The sequence below is a fragment of the Diadema antillarum genome, unplaced genomic scaffold (assembly GCF_040938485.1).
Source record: "Diadema antillarum isolate AM-2024a unplaced genomic scaffold, OU_Dant_1.0 seq00000602_RagTag, whole genome shotgun sequence".
Taxonomy (NCBI): domain Eukaryota; kingdom Metazoa; phylum Echinodermata; class Echinoidea; order Diadematoida; family Diadematidae; genus Diadema; species Diadema antillarum.
The window spans coordinates 333,999-346,320 of NW_027271530.1; positions in this window are offsets into that span (position 1 = coordinate 333,999).

The following is a 12,322-nucleotide window of genomic DNA, read 5'->3' on the forward strand; positions in this document are numbered from 1 at the left end:
TCAGTTAGACCATCGTGATAGAAGTGACGCGTACTAGACAGGAAAATGTGACGTTAACGCAGTGCGTCAAATTGTATGGTTCTCTTTCATCCACTAAGATAATGATTGGAAAAAAGAGGAAGTAAAAGGAGAAATTTGAAAGAAAGAAAATTGCAGAAGATTGAAAGAAAAAGAGGTGCCATGAAATGACTCTCGCAGCTTAGGGGCTTTAAACAGATTGCTGCAGGTTCTGATGAAGACTATACTCATGTGCATCTATGATTGAAAAATGATAATAACTTTAAAGTCTTAACGGAGCTGTCTTCTACATATACACGATAAATTTCTAATTTGTGTTTTTCACTTTACCTAGTGCTTTGTCTAATGACCGTTTGGTATTTTCCCACACTCGAGCTTTCATCCATGGTAGGGAGCATAGATATAGGCCGATGTTTGTTGTTGATGTTGCAGAGATGTACACATGACAAACTATGCATTCTATTTAGCTTCTGTTTAACAAAAGCACTGACGATATGTATATAAGAATGAGTAGGTGAAAATCTTTTTTTTTTTTTGTCTGATTCCTGCAGATTATGCACGGAAGAAACATGTCTTCATTGATCGGGAAGGAATGGCACAAGCTTCTTTGCGTATTCATCATAATTTGTCTCAAAGGTATAAATATATATGACAAATAGAATCCTAGTATAAAGTACCTTAGAGTTGTCAAACTTTTAAAATCTTTCTACTACATTCCTGTTGTCTTGTTACATTGTCGAAGGTAGAAGTGAAAAAGCGCTTACTAGCTCTTTCTTGCTATTTTGTCTGTATGACCTGTTACATAAGTTCTTGCTTAGCCGAGTAGGGAACAAACCACGATATAATTTTCATAATTTGATTCCCAGTGACTGTAGCACTTAGGAAGCAGCTGTTTCGTTTATGATATATTATCAAGTCATAAGCTTCGAATATGTAGTCAGTTTTGTTTCCGCCACCTGCTACTTACAGCGATGTTCTGAAAAGGGGTAGACACGCTGTATATAGCATAATAAGAAGTCTATTATCACATGAAAAGGGGCTATATTCGGGTAATTCTGCATTCGTTGTGGTTTGTTAACATTTGTTCATTTAATAATGGCATGTTTATGACAATTTGTGAAATGCATTCCTTTTTTTTCAATTCATCTTTAATTTATAATGCTTTTGTTCTATTAGATTCTCTTAGATTTCATTAAACATTTTAAACTGTTAAACGATTGTTCGGTGTATATATTTCATTCCTTGCCTTCCGCGTTATTAGTGTCATTCGCAACTTCTGTCGAACGAGTACAGCATGATGCGGGCCTTGATATAACACTTCACTGTTCCTTGGGAAATGCTGGTCTTGTGGAAATGCAGTATTGGAAGTATTCCCCTTCAACAGAGCCCTTGTCTACATGCGTAAATCAAAGCTTCTATGCCCTTGTAACTGAATGGCCTACAGACGGCGTGATTGAATATGGACATCACGTGACCAAGCACTTAAAATCTAAGGTTATCTTGAGAGCTGACTTTGATCTTATACTGGCGAATGTGTCCGAGCATGATGAGGGATGCTACCAATGTGGACAGATTTTGGCTAACAACGATGAAGTCGTCGATGACTGGACAATCCTCACAGTATCGACAAGAGGTGATATTGGTGAAGTCAATTCAAATCCCCTCCCCTCTTCCTCATAAACACAACTCCAATTTCTCTAGCTGTATTGTTGTTACACAGTCATATATGCTACGAGTTTGAGAGTGTGGTAAGACGTGCGCGTGCTTTAAAATAAGAATTGAAAAAAGTAGTTAGCATATGAAATTGAAATGCAAATCACATATATTAGTCAGGATGTTGTTCCAATACAACGGGGGGTTGGTATCATGACAAATATTTTCTTTGGCTCTTTACCCTTATTATTTCTTTTCGTCTAAATGCAACACAGAAATTACCTTTATTGATAAATTATTTACGGTGTATATAAACAAAAGATTTGTTTAATGTCATCAAGTGTTTACTTTCTTTCATTTTTTTTTTGCTGAGTGTATATTTTGCGATCAGCAATACAACCCCCCCCCCCCCCAAAAAAAAAACAACAAAAACATTTTATCAAGTTCATGTTTTTAATCAAAATTGTTATGTTTTATATACCACAATGAAGGTAGTTTCATTGACTATAAACCTGGTAGGTCACTAAAATGGGAGGGTCTAGGGCAATTACCCCCCTGGGCGATTACACCGGACCTTTCCCCTAGCCATAATCCTAATCCTAATCCTGAACCTAATTCTAACCCTGACCCAAACTCCTAACGGTCAACCTAACCCTAACCCTAATCTTTACTCTAACCTTATCACTAATCAGAATTTAGCCGGGGGGGGGGGGGGGGGAGGGGTAATTTCCCTCTGGGGATAATTTCCCGGATACGAAACGGGAAACTTTAGGCACGAGTGAACACATTCGTTTTTTCTCTTAAAGGCACAAAAGTAACAATTGCAAAAATTGACATGTTGTCATTCATGCGTATCGTATAACAATGAGAAAAAAAACAACAATTCATCACATTAAGAAATAGAAATTGATTTTAAAACAACAATCTTCCTGTGATCTCCAAAATGTCTATGTAGTCCCCAAATGATAGAGATGTGAAAAAATAAGCGAAAAAAGAAGAATATTATGTGAAATCCAAATTTATATGGCGTTAAAGAGACGCTATTAACGAAAACATTGAATAAATGCGAAACTTTATTCAAAAATTATACATTTGAAAATATCCTTTGATTCTTTATTTGTTTTATGAAATTCTGAAATTCCTCGATCAAAATAATGAAATAAAGAAATGTTGTCCCTTTTGGCATCAAATGAACCACACGTCACCTTTAAGATGCTACACGACATAGTGATTTGGTATCAAAATCTTCTGCCGAAGGTACGTACTAGTAAATGTGTGTGTGTGTGTGGTTTTTTTTTAGTGTAAGATACATGTGAACATAGGCGTACCCAGGATTTTTTAGAGGAGGTGTTCAGTGGCGTACCGTGGGTCAAGACATTGGGGGGGGGGGGACCTCATGGAAGCAACATCAGAATTGCATAACTGTACAATTAAATGCGAGCGAGCGATGCGAGCGAGCTTGAAAATGTTGACATTTTACAGTCCCCAAAATGCCGTTTGTAGCTATATTTATATATATATATATATATATATATTTGCTTTGGAAATTAAGGGGGTTGCACCGGGTGCAACTGCTGGCAGTTGCTGGCAGTATCATAAGGAGAATGGCATAGCGATTAAATGCGAGCGAGCGAAGCGAGCGAGCTTGAAAATTTTGACATTTTACAGTCCCAAAACTGCCGTTTGTAGCTATATTTTTTCGCTTTAGAAATTAAGGGGGGGGGGGGCGCACCGGGCGCAACTGCTGGCAATTACTGACAGCAACATCAAGAGAATTGCATAACGATTACTAGCAATGCGAGCGAGCAAAGCGAGCGAGCTTGGAAATTTTGACATTTTACAGTCCCAAAACTGCCGTTTGTAGCTATATTTTTTCGCTTTGGAAATTAAGAGGAGGGGGCGCACCGGGCGCAACTGCTGGCAATTACTGACAGCAACATCAGGAGAATTGCATAATGATTAAATGCGAGCGAGCTTGAAAATTTTGACATTTTACAGTCCCAAAACTGCCGTTTGTAGCTATATTTTTTCGCTTTGGTAATTAGGGGGGGGGGGGGCGCACCGGGCGCAACTGCTGGCAATTACTGGCAGTAACATCAGGAGAATGGCATATAACGGTTAAATGCGAGCGAGCGAAGCGAGCGAGCTTGAAAATTTTGACATTTTACCGTCCAAAACTGTCGTTTGTAGCTACATGTATATTTTTTTTTTCGCATTGGAGGGAGGGGGCGCCCGGTGCGCCCCCTGGATCCTCCACTGGTAGTCAAGGGTGTCGGTTTATGTTCATGATTGGGGGAGGTATGACCAGCGAGGGGGCGTCGAAGTGACCAAGCGGGAGAAGGATGTCCAAAATCTGCACTTTATATAGAGCATCCCCTAATTTGTTTGTGTTTGTGAGTGTGTGTGTTTCATATAGATGGAAAAATGAGGAAATAGCCAAGGTCAAGTCTTATTATTGGCAATGCAAGGCATTTTAATATAAATTAGTATGTAAAGCAACACTGCAAAATCGATGATCAAGCTTTGACAGCAAATGTGTACAACCTATCAAACATCACATTGTGCAACATTGCAGCGACTCTTTTTGCCATTACGATATTCTGAGTACACTGCACACATCCTGCTTGTATTCAAAATGCCAACCAGGAATCACGCTGAATCACAATCTTTTGTCGTCTCCGGGCTTTTTGAACAATGTCATACCTCTTTAATTATAATTATGGTTAAAAGAAATCTTAGAAAAATATCTTTTTTTCTTGATCATCCTTTCATGTCGATTTCAAAAGCAGTTTACTAACCCTTGAATTACCATTTTCGTAGGTTTTTTCTTTTTTTTTCTTATTTTCTTTTTTTTACCAGCGGATTGGGGGGGGGGGGGGCACGTGGCCCCCCATGCCCCCCGTAGTTACGCCACTTTCCTAGACCTAGATATCTAGTGAATTTTAGGTGCAATAAAGTCATCCAACCACAATTTGTAGACTTACACTCAGTTATCTTTCAGTTTTAACTTTCAGTCATTGAAAAAATTCATATCTACTATTACTAAAGATTACCAAGTCCATGTGCTATTACTAATTACATTGAGTAGCAAGTAACTTGCTACTCCCAGAGCTTCCAGAGCTTGCTGCTTCCAGTAGGCTACTATACTGACTGTACTTGGTAGTCAGTGGCGTATCTAGGGAAAACGGCGCCCGGGGCAAGCGCGAAAATTGCGCCCCTAATTTCTGAAAAAGTGTTCAACCCCAACTCCATCCCGGTAGGGACTTAAAAAAAGTCCTCATGATATGCTTTTTGAAGCACTTAAGAGGGGTCTTTTGAGGGTGATTTAAATGTAATAGGCAACCCTAAATTTTGATATATTTTGGCGAGCGAGCGCAGCAAGCGAGCCGAAAATTTTTATATTTCAGCTTTGTACATAACATGGAATTCTTGTCATTTTTGGTTATTAAATCTTCGGATGACAATTCTAATCAAGATATAGTGACGGTCTTATAGATAACGATTTATACCAACAGTGTCCAACCCCATCCCGGTAGGGACTTAACAAAAGTCCACATGATATGCTTTTTCAAGCACTTAGAAGGGGTCTTTTGAGGGTGATTTAAATGTAATAGATATTGAAGAATTTTGGCGAGCGAGTGCAGCGAGCGAGCCGAAAATTTTTGTATTTCAGCTTACAAAACATGGAATTCTTGTCATTTTTGGTTATTAAATCTTCGAATGACAATTCTAATCAAGATATAGTGACGGTCTTATAGATAACGATTTATACCAACAGTGTTCAACTCCAATCCCATCCCGGAAGGGACTATAAAAAAGTCGTATAAAACAAGTCCAGTTGATATGCTTTTTCGAGTACTTAAAAGGTTTTTTTTTTTGAGGGTGATATAAAATCTGATAAATTTTGATAAACTTTAGCGAGCGAGCGCAGCGAGCGAGCCGACAATTTTTGTATTTCACCTTACAAAACATGGAATTCTTGTCATTTTGTGGTTATTAAATTTTACAATTCTAATCAAGATATAGTGACGGCTTCATAGATAACGATTTATTCCAACAAACTAAGGACTTGGAAAATACTCTAAATTACTACGAGTGAGTGAGCCGAAATTTTAATGTTTCCACGTCATCATTGCGTTTTGTTCTTCTTATTTTTTTTTGGATAAATTTTGGCGAGCGTTTTTTTTTTGTTTTTATCTTGTTTGATTTGGTTTTCTGCCCCCCCCCCCCCCCCATTCTCCTTCCCCCCGTCCGGGCGAGGTTTTTTTTTTCTTCTTCTGCTTCTTCTTTTTCTCGTTTTTTTTTTCACGTGCCCCCCTTGCCCCCCCCCCCCCCCAGATACGCCACTGTTGGTAGTTGATACTACTAACTTAGCATGCAATGTGCCTATAATAGGCTGCAGCGCAGCATGCATTGTACACACATAATATTAGGCATCATACACAATTTACGGTACCGCGTACGGTATAATACCGGTAAACGGTGAACATTATGCGCAATGTATCTCCGCGATTCGGTCAGAACGCAAAGCAGGGATCGGGAATGTCTACTATTTGAGCGTCAACTTCGCGCGCGGTGCAGTAACGTAGTATTAACACGTACTGTACACGAGTTCTTTAGTGCGTATAATATTATGTAACTCCATAATGTATCATCATCCACACAAACATTAAAACAAGGAAGAGAGAGAGAGAGAGAGAATGAACGCAAAAGAAATGATAGGCGGAATTGAAAACGGAAATAAAAGCGGTAAAGACAGCTTTTGTTTCATTTGTCAACATCTAAACATTGCTGAAGAGGGGTGTTGAATAGCTCAAACACCTCCCTTTTGCCCAAGGGGGATGTTTGAACACCCAAAACACCCCCGCCCCCCCCCCCCCCCCCCCTCGGTACGCCCTTGCATGTGAACCAGATGAGGCATAAACTGCAAATAATGTTTCTTCTTTACTAATGTGTTGGTTCTAACTGGACGCTGTGTACCTGGGTGTTTCCATTAATGTATAATTTGTGAATTGTACCAACCAAACTCCTATTAGTCAATTGTCATAACGTTTTGAGTTGTTTTTTTTTTTAAATCAGGAACACCAAATTCCAGAAACTGTGTATTAATCTGGCATCACAAAGAATGGATAAACATTGGAAGTGTTTTCATGTCACCTTTCCAATGATCTTATCTATTTCAGAAAAACTGCCAGAAGAGGCAAAATCGGGAGCGAATATGACTGCTTTATCAGTGTCTCTGGCAATGATCGTTTGCTGGATTGCGTCGCTTGTGGTAGTCGCAATTGTCATCAAAAAGAAAGGTAACCGATATTCCATAGATTATCCATGAAAAAAAGAAAATGCTTTTAAGGGTATGATAATCCCCCCCCCCCCTCCCAATCTCGGCCATCAGTGGCGCGAACGTGGTCAAATTTTGCTCACTCGACACCTACATTGTAAAGTTAAAGATGTTGTCTTATTTTCTTCTTTAATAATACATTTTAAATATTAATCACTTAATTATGTAGATCAAGCCATACTTCTTATTTTAGCCATTAAAACAATACGTAAAAAACTGAGAGTCTTTTTTAAGGTTTTTAATAATTGTTTAAACATATTTAAGCATTAATTTTTTCGTCATAAAACCTCCAAAATTAATTTAATTTATTCCATATTTTATTGTTTCTGGATTACTTATGTATTTCTTTCTTTTTTGTTTTCCTTTTTTATTTCTATTACAAATTATCATGGACAACTTTTCTACCATAATGAGCATGAAAGTAATCGATCATTTTGATATATAGTAGAAATAGTCAGGTTTTATAGAGTTTCAGGACATAACACTGTTTTCTGCAAGAAATGTATTCAAAGTCTCAACACATTGCCCATCTTGCTTGGCAGCCATTATAAAATTCCTTCTCAAAAATTATGCGAGATTTGAAAGAAGAGAGTCAAGAAGCCCTACGATTAGGCGTTCTTGCAGCTATGCAGAATTATTGCACGAAACGTGTGTGTATTGGGGTAAACGAAAGCCCACCCCATCCCCTCTTACTGAGTGAATACCTGAATGAGGATGATATCATTATAATATCATTGAGTCAACGTTTGGTAACGAACACAACTTACTTTCCAGTGTGAGATTTCATATATCCATAATTCCAAGATATTCCTTCAGCAAGACATTGATCTATTTTATATTACTTGATTTCTGTTTAATCTATGGGTAATCTAGAAATCCGTGGTACAAAGTCATGTTTTTGTCAGTAACCAGTTTTAAACAGAGCTATTTTGTAGTTGTGCTTTTAAAATTATCACATTATCATCTCATTAATTATTTCACTACTTTAGGTTCGTCAGACAACATGTAACCCCGTAAAAGTTATTAAGTCCTTCTGTAGGATCAAACCTCTGTCAATCTTTGCCGAATAGGCCTAGAGTACAAAAAAATGTGTCATATTTTACTCATCCATTGTTCAAGTCGTCAACATCCTGTGGAAAAGGTGTACTGCTTCCTTTTTATAGGAGCGTACATGCACAGACAAGAGGTCGACCGAAATGAAGAAACAACCACTTTTGGCCATTGTTTTCAGCACTGTGAAATATGTATATACATATATATATATATATATATATATATATATATATATATATATATACATATATGTGTGTGTGTGTGTGTGTGTGTGTGTGTGTGTGTGTGTGTGTGTGTGTGTGTCATTCCTTTATAAAACAAGAAATGTTATATGTTATCATTTGGCATTTGTATTACCTGTGTATATTGATTGGAAATGAAAATAAAAACATGAATGAATGAATAATATACTATATTATATTGTTGGGACATAGACTGATGAGGGTCCTCCCTTTTTAGTGGTACAACTAGCTCTTTATGTGCCATGGTGGAAACCTCCTGTGTGCCACGTTATTCTGAGACACAAAGGTAGTCATGCTTTGAGAAAGAATTCTGTTTTTCCAATTTGTATAACTTCTACAAATTTCTGTTAAGCTGGACATGATATAGTGAGCAGAGTTAAAGAGGAATGCTAAACTTTGCTTCCATATACAATGTATGACAATTCTATTTTCAATTTTTCTTTTGAATTACCAGTTGCTACATTACTGTAAAGGCATTACTTTTGCACATAAAACCATGACAGAAACTTAGAATTTAAACGCAAATCTAGTTAGGAACACCGCTTGATAGTTAATCACCACATAGAATGCAAGTCGTATAAAGTGAGAGGAACAAAAGCGCGAGAAACGCTTTCATTGTACAGGGGGATTAGCGATTTATCGATCGGTTTCGGCGGCTTTGTTTGTTGAGCAGAATATGCGAAGTTGGCACGCCGTCGACTGAGTCAGACGTGCGAACGTGGCACATAAAGAGCTAGTGTACACTAGGTGATAGTGATGCTTCTCTAGATTTGTTGAGATCTCTGCAATTCCTCGTTGTTTACAGCATTTTTACAGCAGTCATGACAGCAAATTGACTGGAAATATTGCTTTTCCGAAAGACTCATTTTCCTGTCACAGAGGGGTGAGAAGTTCGTTTCCCCGAGCCCGTATATGCGTAATATTATGTGGTCCTTCAGACCTTGGAGCACATGATGTATTTCGCTTTCCCTGTGATCAACATCTCACCTTTTCTCCTGAAACACGACATTTGCATAGTTAGATTGGGGAGACCTAGCAAAGTAGTTCTAATTATTAAAACATTTTTTCTCTTTTATCATATCATGTGTATATAACAATTGGTCATGCGAACTAAATTGCCTGCGTCTCTCAGGACCAAGACACTTCTTGGAAGATAATTTTACCTTTTCTGTTGCTCGCGTTGCCTCCTCCGGATTTCAATACTTTAATTTCAAGGGCCATCATGGTTGCATTCTGCACAATATAAACCTTTGTTTTAGATCTGCCAGCAGTATATGTCAGGCTACCCTGTATATCGATGCCAAAAACTGACATTCGTTTCTCATGCGATTGCTTATCCGGCAAAGTGTGACAGGGGTCATGGGTCATAATAGGCTGGACAATAAATTGGTGACAAACCGATAAACCACTTGTAACATTTTGTTCTGTTACTGTTGCTGTTTTTTTATTGTTCTATCTCTATTCACTGAATTGAATAAAAAACAAAATGGCAGGCAGGTCGCATTCGAGAAATGAAATCAGATATTCGGAATCAGGGAAGGACAATGACGAGAAGCTGAGTCTGCGTTCCGAAAACGAGGAACAAGAAACGGAGCTAACATTGCAAATGTCTCCACAGAGTAAACGGAAAGGTATGCTCTCTGAATATCTTATGAACTTAACAGCTAAAAGAAAATACCACAAAGTATGGGCTTTGTTGAATTTGTTCAGTCTTTAGGTACAAATAAAATAATGTGCCTTTTTCCTATGCTCATATTTAAAAAAAAAGTGTATTCTTGGGTATACCTTAGCGCTTCCAGACATTTCATGTCATTACGCGTTATATAAATGCTGTGAATTATTTTTTTTATTGTTATTATTATAAGTATTATTATCTAACTTCATGTATTGCTGGAATTAAAACAAACAGCTCGCATTAACAGCACGTGTGCGGAGCTGAAGCATGGATTGCCTTTGCTTTGGCACGAATACAGTACAGTGTCTCCATCAAACGCGCTAGAAGGCTGGAAAGGTTTTCATCATCTGCGCTTTGTGAGAGATTTCACATATTAACGGACATCGTGATTTATTTTCTCTTAAGCATGCAAACAGTTTATGTTTTCACGTGGGCCTACAAGTGAAAGTGTATCGCGCACTTCAGACCATGCATAAACCTTGTGTGATGTATATACTAGAAAACCACACGATATCAATGTTCTACCTTTCTTCATATTATGCCAGGGATACCATACATTTCTCAACTGCAGAAATTCTGCCGTCATCGATATAAATTTTTGCGTTTGTCCACCAAAGCTCAAGAGAATATCAGCTTCACAGAGCGTAAGGATGGCTTCCTGACAGCGTGCTTTTTATCAGTGCAGATTATAGTGCCCTCTGATGCTTACGTAGATAGTTATCGCATTATCCCATCATGCCCCGTGTCCCATCTTGCCCCACGTTCCCCTAATCGCTCAACTTTTCAAACTTTAAGCATTAATTAATTCCCACTTTATATGCTGTTTATTTTGAAATAATCTGTGATGGAAATAAAATAAACTTAATACACCAAGGCATAGTTCGAGGCACAGGATAATATATGTGTCTACGGTGATTTTAATGCCACAATGCTCTTCGGGGCGACATCCCTTAGAGGTAATGCTATTGAAGTAACTCCTCATGCACACAGATTTAACCAGAACCTCTCAGGTCATCACGCTCACACACATACACACACACACACACACACACACACACACACTCACACGCACACAAACACACACGCACACTCACAAATTGATATAGCGGGTGTTGTTTTTTTTTTCCTATTCTTATAACAAAACAAAAAAAAAAACATTACTGAAGTCTCTTCTAACCGGTAATGGAGACACTTTAAAGAAATGTGCAGACTTAGATTTTGTAATTGCATTGTTTTTTGTTTCATTTCAGGCTACATCGATACATCGACGAAGGTAATTGCTAGCAGTTCATAACAATAGACTGACATGAGTAACAATGAGTATTTCATTGCCAAGGTCAATTAAAAACAACAACATAGGTTAAGCGACGTAACAGAATTTTCACCATGACGTCCTCAGGTTAAAATTAGTAATTAATACTTTGCTCATTGTCTTTTGATAAATTAGGGAGACTTGGATAGAGTATGCTGGTTTGTGGACACTTGAATAGCTGCAGATAATTATTTTCAGTAGCTTTCAAATTGTACTTATAACCGACGTAATGGACAAAGATCAGCAGTTTTATACACATTATGTATATGTGACCCTGCACCTCAAAACGAACAAAAAGTCGCCAAACACGAATTTTTAGTTAAGAACATCATTATTCTGAAAGAGCAGACTTTAAGCTTTAAAATGATTTATAATTTAAATCAAATTTTGGAAAGAAAGCACAGACTCAGGAAAAGTGCGAACTGAGAAAAGAGGATCTGAAGGACAGTGTCTATTCAAGCGCTTAATCTTTACCAAACCGTGCTGGCTGTGTGATGAATGGGACAAAAACAGGAAGTAAACCACCAGAGTAACAACAATGAAGGGATTATTAGATGGAACTGAAATTAAGCATGCCTCATTAACACACTCTGTCCATAATCAATGCAAACTTTCAAAGCAGTAGCACTATCCTTTCAAAATTTATTAGAGTTGAAAGTGAAGAGTGTGGACAAGGTTTTTCAGAGATGAAAAAGGGATTCTGAAGACACACCTAATCACACTATTCTACGAAAAATGTTCGAGATAAACTGCTAAAAAAACAGACTTTCCTGCCCGTTTCATGATACCAAATTTTAGCATAATGTAAGAGAAGACCCGCTCTTTCAGAAAATATGAAAAAGTCAAGTTCGGCTAGGTTGACCCATTTTACCTATTTTCAGTCCTCACGCAAAATCAGTGTGTGCTACTTTATGTTCGTTTTGAGGTGCACGGTCACATATTATCATTATAGACATACTATATTTCTTAGAGCATTAAATTCAACAAAGTATAATGACTTATTCAGAATGCTCCTTTGAATTGACATC